Source organism: Tiliqua scincoides, chromosome 1 (genome assembly GCF_035046505.1).
Source record: "Tiliqua scincoides isolate rTilSci1 chromosome 1, rTilSci1.hap2, whole genome shotgun sequence".
NCBI lineage: Eukaryota > Metazoa > Chordata > Lepidosauria > Squamata > Scincidae > Tiliqua > Tiliqua scincoides.
The window spans coordinates 6,794,860-6,801,252 of record NC_089821.1 but is presented as its reverse complement, the minus strand read 5'-3'; the positions used below and the strand labels follow the sequence as shown (position 1 = coordinate 6,801,252).

At 44.6% G+C, this 6,393-nt stretch overlaps 1 pseudogene; it reads right to left on the bottom strand.

Annotated features, from left to right (window-relative positions):
* Window positions 1-5,014: 5,014 nt before the first annotated feature.
* LOC136636855 (E2F-associated phosphoprotein-like) lies at window positions 5,015-6,128 on the bottom strand (annotated as a pseudogene).
* Window positions 6,129-6,393: the final 265 nt, after the last annotated feature.

The following is a 6,393-nucleotide window of genomic DNA, read 5'->3' as shown; positions in this document are numbered from 1 at the left end:
CAGAAGAGGTAGACTATTCAAAATCACAGCTCCTTGAAGCTCTTTTGGGTTGGAAATGGTAAGAACAGAAGAAGAGCCTTGCTGGATCAGGCCAAAGGCCCATCTAGTCCAGCTACTTGTATCTCACAGTGGCCCACCAGATGCCTCAGGCAGCACACAAGAGACCTACATCCTGGTGTCCTCCCTTACATCCAGTACCTGCACACAACATGGTATGTTCTGACACTCATTGCATGTCTTCAAAACACAGGCACATTCATTTTGTGTTTGAACTTCTGGGACAGTATAAAACTCGGACCAATCTCTCATAGCACAATAATTTGATATGAAGCTTAAGTTTTGGTTAATATGACTTTTTTTAAAAAGTAAGTTTCTTTATGTAGCCGCGTTTACTTTCCGAGTGTCTTTGATAAGAGCTTTGTGTTTACACCTGCTGAGTAAAGTGTGGACAAAATAAAGGCAAAATCTGTGGGGCATGATTAAAATAAACACAGAGAAATGTGAAATGTTGATTAAAAATCAAAGAATGGAAGGAGAATTAATCATCAAGAAGCCAGCGGAAACATCATCCATAAAAGAGAAACTGGGCAGGAGAGCTCTAAAACTTGTTTTTTAATTAATTTTGACTTAAATTTTAATGAACAAAGAAAAAATGAAAAGGAAGCATGGAGTTTTGGAAAGGAGTTTTGTGATTGTCAGGTGAAACAACAGCTGTGTTCGTGGAATAACTAAGAGTTCAGACATGGGAATGTAGCCACCAAGATATATAAAAGGGGGCTGGATGGATCAATGTCACCTTTCCTCGGTTGCCCTTTCATAGCAGGAACCTCTGAAGAAGCCCATTTGCAGATGGGAAGTCAGGCAACAATGGAGCAACATCCTTAGCTGAGTGCATTGCTTTACCACAGCTTAAAGGTGAATTCAGAACCTTCCGTGGTCACCAGGTGGGTCCTCAGGTATACGTGGGTCCCTGGACAATGCCCAACTTGGCAGACTTCAGAAAGTGCCAGCGCCACAACGCTCAGCTTCTAAAGTGGTGATTTTCAGCATTTTTCTTCTCAATGCCCCATGACCTCTATGGTCTTCTCTATGGTCTTTGTCTCTTGTGATGTCACTTCCAGCTTCTGGGACGCTCTTCTGGGTTCTGCAGCTCTGTTTCCAGTGCAACTGTCTGTAGTAATGGATTGTCTGGTCCTCTTCCTCTGCCAGTGAAGGAAGAAGGACGGACAACGTGACTACAGGCAGTTGCGCTAGAAACAGAGCCACAGAACCCAGAAGAGTTTTTTGAGCTGCTTTCAACCACTGTGCTGTGTCATGTGCCCACTGGAGCAGGGCCACCAAAGCAACAACTGCCGTATCCAGTGAGTGCCAGGAAGCAGCCAGAGGTCCCCTCGGGGGCTTTTGTCCCCTTCTCCCAGGGAAAGCCCCAAGATTCTCAATGGGGCTTCTCAAGTCTACGCCGGTGCAGAAACTCCATGTCTGGCTGGAAGGCCTGACACAGAGTTCAGGATCCTGTGGAGCAGAACTCTGTTGATCCCAACCCCCCCCCCCTCACCTCATCTCCCAGAGGCCACACCACCACGCAGAAGTTGACGGTGGCAGTGTGTCCTCTTCCTACCACACTGGGTCTGGGCGCCTGACTGGCACAGACACCAGTGCTGGTGCTCCTTACTCACCAGGTGCCATAAACATGCTCAGCACTGACCAAGTTCAGGATTGGGCTCACACATTTATCCCAAAATTAAGACTTGGGTGTACCACAGCTGCGATACAAGGACATCTGCAAGAGGGATCTGAAGGCCTTAGGAGTGGACCTCAACAGGTGGGAAACCCTGGCCTCTGAGCAGCCCGCTTGGAGACAGGCTGTGCAGCATGGCCTTTCCCAGTTTGAAGAGACACTTGGCCAACAGTCTGAGGCAAAGAGGCAAAGAAGGAAGGCCCATAGCCAGGGAGACAGACCAGGGACAGACTGCACTTGCTCCCAGTGTGGAAGGGATTGTCACTCCCGAATCGGCCTTTTCAGCCACACTAGACGCTGTTCCAGAACCACCATTCAGAGCACGATACCAGAGTCTTTCGAGACTGAAGGTTGCCAACCACAAGACTTGGGTGTAGCCTTCAAAGTTTGTCCACTTAATTTGTATATTTGGGGGGGGGAAGGGGATACAGCCTCTTAAAGGAAAACAACAGGGTTTACCTTTGATGAGGCCAATGTGTATTTAAAGTTTGAATTATGAAACTGAAACATTCTGCTGTCTTGAAGAAATGCCATTTATTATAAGATAAATCTCATTCAAGTACACTTATTACTGCAGAACAAGTCTTCCTAACATCTCAAACTAAAAAGAAAGTATTTGCAAATTTTTCTTTTGCTTGGAATATGTGTAGTTTGTGACTTCTTTCTTTAGCACCATTTGATATGGCATTTGAATTTGTCTAATTGAATATCAATCATATTATTGTTCATAACTTGACTAGTTCACTAGTACAATATGTCAAGGTTGGTAGTCAAATAGTTTAACTTTTTTAAAGAAGAGACATTGAAGAAGAGACATTGCGCCAGAGGTGGCCCAAGTCCAAGGAGACCCATTGTGGCCAGCAGCCCTTACCCAGGGGTAAGGGGAAATGTTTCCCTTTACCTCTGGCTGAGCTGCTTCTGGCCACAATCCTGCACTGGATGCAGTGCAGGCCTCCTGGCTTGCCTGTTCCAGCGCAGGTTTGGATTGCACCCATAGTCGTGCACTCGTAATACTGTAGAATGATTCTGAATTGGGCAGTATAATGACACAGTCTTGTTCTGTAATGTGATAAATCACAAGGGCAAACAGAAAGCCAAGCATCCCATGCTTCTTGTCACCAGGAACAAAGGAGATTAACGTGAACTTGATCTTCTCTCTTGCTGCGTAATGGATATACCCACAATCTCTGGAGGAAAGTCCTAATAGTTCCAACAAGCTGGATGTATTGCAACTTTAGCTTCTGATTGTGACCACATGCATGAGCCGAAGTGACGCTGGCATTTTCACGGAGATTCTAGTATGTATTCGGTGTTTTGTTTTAAGTGAAGTAAGTAGGATAAAAGGCCAAGCTCAAATTCAGCTCTAATGAGCCATGTGTTAATGCCAGCATCTCTGCTGTCCACTCAAATGCCATAGAATGCATCTGACTTTATAATGAGACACACAGTTGTCTGTTCATAAGCTCAGTTAACCCTCTGTTCAATATCTGTTTCCAGATTTGATATAATGCTATAGACGCAGTGGTTCTCAAATGTTTAGTACTGGGACCCACTTTTTAGAATGAGAATCTGTCAGGACCCACTGGAAGTGATGTCATGACTAGAAGTGACATCATCAAGGAGAAAATTTTTTAACAATCCTAGGCTACAATCCTACCCACACTTATGTAGGATTAAGTCCCATTTACTATCATTGTTAAAAGCATATACATATTAGCCTGCAATCCGAACCACACTTTCCTGAGAGTAAGCTCCATTGAACAAAATAGGACTTACTTCTGAGTAGACCTGGTTAGGCTTGTGCCCTTAGTCTGTTAAAAGTACAGATGTGTAACATTTCCCCAAATGCAGTCACATACCATGGTAGGTAGCATCAAGTCTACTATATTAAAAATAAAATATTGAAATGAGTGGGGACCCACCTGAAATTGGCTTGCGACCTACCTAGTGGGTCCCAACCTATGGTTTGAGAAACACTGAGAGATTTCACATTTTTAATGGCTCAAACTCATTTATGGATGTAACTGGTAGGAAAAAAAAAAAACATTTATATTTGAACAAATTCCTTAGTATTTATCAGCATATTCTCACCTGCACACCTCCAATTTCAAATCTACATTGTTGATTAACAGATCGAACCAATTGATAATCTATACCAGTGTTGCTCAAACTTTTTAGCACCGGGATCCACTTTTGAGAATGGCAGTCTTTTGGGACCCAAGGGAAGTGATGTCATTGACCTGCAAGTAATATCATAGCCAGAAGTGACATTGTCAATTTAGGCTTCAAACCCAAGCCACAATCAGCCAAAGGTACCATTGCACAGTGCACTCACACTGTTATATTGCAAAGCTCAGAATTCAAACATACCAGCCTGGAAGTCAAAGCAGAACACAGATCATTTTCCAACCACACAGCCCTCCCCCCTTTCCAGCATTGCATCTTCCCACCTATTCAGGGCAAAGCACCAGTTTTCTCTCCCACCCTGCCCATCAGCTCTGTACCTTGTATATTCAGCTCTGTATTTCCAATGGTGGCTGAGCTAAGTGCTACGTGACCCACCTGAAATGGGTTTGTGGCCCACCCAGTGGGTACCGACCCAAAGTTTGAGAAAGGCTGATATAGATCATGTCAATGGATCAGCATGGAGGCTAACCTGGTTCATGCTCATTGAAGCCACCAATGTAACAATATAATATAATTATAAATTAACAATATAACAATGAATTTAGGAATCAAGAGCAACTGGAGATTGGTGGCTGAAGACAGCACGAGGGTTCCCTCTTGTCTTGGTTCTTCTGGGAAGGCCGGTATGGAAAAGAGAATGCTGGACTAGGTAGGCCTTTGAACTGAACTGGAAAACTTTCTCTTGTGTTCTCATGTAGCATTTGGACAATGAGAACTGGTGCCATAGTCTACAAAAGTACCATTTATGGAACTTGACACCGTTTTATGACAGCCCAACAAAATAAGTTTGCGTTCAAAAGTGATAAAAAGGGAATCTTGAGAACACAGTGAAGCACAGTTTTTAAATTAAAACCCAGGATATTCATTCATTAAAATGTTGTTGATTACCTGTCTTGGAGAAATTTAATCTGCATCTAAAGCACCAACTAATACAAGTGCAATGCAAAATTGATTCTACAGCAGAAGTACGTATATTATTGCTATAACTCATGTCATAATTCAGTCTTCATAAATTTATGACGCTATAGTTGCATTGTTGCATCACGCTTGCATTGGAAAGTCTGCCATGGATGCCCTCACACTCATTCCTCAATGACTAAATACTGTACATTTAACTGGATGATGGATCTCTTCTTTCTGTTTTTCCAGGCCAGCAATGGATTCACTACTCAGTTTAATTTTCCTATGCCTTCTCTTTGTCATCTTGTTCAATGGGCCTTTGTATTTCAAAATCTCGTCTTTGATAACAGTGCAGTTCGTCACAAACATTGCTCTATACTGAGTTCTGTATGATTCATGCCTCTGGCAGTCGAAGCACAGTGTGGTCATGCAAGCAGGACAGTTCAAAACAGCATCGCTGCTGGGAATGGCAGGAAGCTTGACTTGCTGCTGCTGCGACCGAACACTTCTTAAATTGTGGCACTGTCTTCTCTTCTTCTCTATCGGTCTCTATTATCTTCTTCTGGGTCATAAAACAACTCATCATTGGTTGGAATTCTGCGCTCTTGATGTTTCCTTTTTGTCTTACTTTCTGGTGCAACTACCGTATTTTTTGCTCCATAAGACGCACTTTTTCCCCCCAGAAAAGTGGGGGGAAAAGTGTGTGCATCTTATGGAGCAAATACTGGGGGCAAGGTCTGCACCAGGGGGGCCAGGTCCTCATTTGCACAGGCGCCACAGGGGGAGGGCAGGCGGAGAACAAAGGGGGCAAGGTCTGCACCGGGGGCAAGGTCCTCATTTGCACAGGCACCACAGGGGGAGGGCAGGCTTACTTTAAAAGTGAATTTTCCTCCTCTAAAAACTAGGTGCGTCTTATGGTCAGGTGCATCTTATGGAGCGAAAAATACGGTACTTTGTCTTCATCCTCTGAATCAGAATCAAAATAAATGTCGTCATAGTACTTTGAAGTGGTTGCGGTCCCAGATTGCCCAGCACTAGAAGTACCACCTTCAAGCTGGGACTTCCACTTGCCCTCCATATTTTTCATGGTGCAGTCTAGTTCCGCTTCCATTTCCTTTTGGAATTCATCTTCACTAGAAGATTCACTTTCACCAGTCAGGCACTCCCAAATCAGTTTGCGCTTCTGCTCAGGGGTGCCGTGTAAGAGCACATCCACTTCATCTTCAGAGCTGCTCTGCGCCGGCTCCTCGTCGCTGGGCTCTTCGACCACGTAGGGATCATCCTCCTCCCGCAAGCGGCTCATCGCCCCGCTCCTGGAACACTCAAGCACCAGGCTCCCCCCACCCCCTTCGGTCCGAGCAGAAGTGTCGACTAAATACTGTAAACATTATGTTCTGTTCTAAAGGCAGTAGAGCAAAGCAGTGGCAGAGTTAGAGGGGGTGCAAAGCACTAAGTTTTGCAGGGAGCATTACCGCAGGGTACAAGCGGTTCCTCCCCCTCCCCCTCCCTGTCTCCTTTGGAGCCATTCTGGGTTGGGTTGCAAAATGGAGGGTGGAATGGGGCATTCC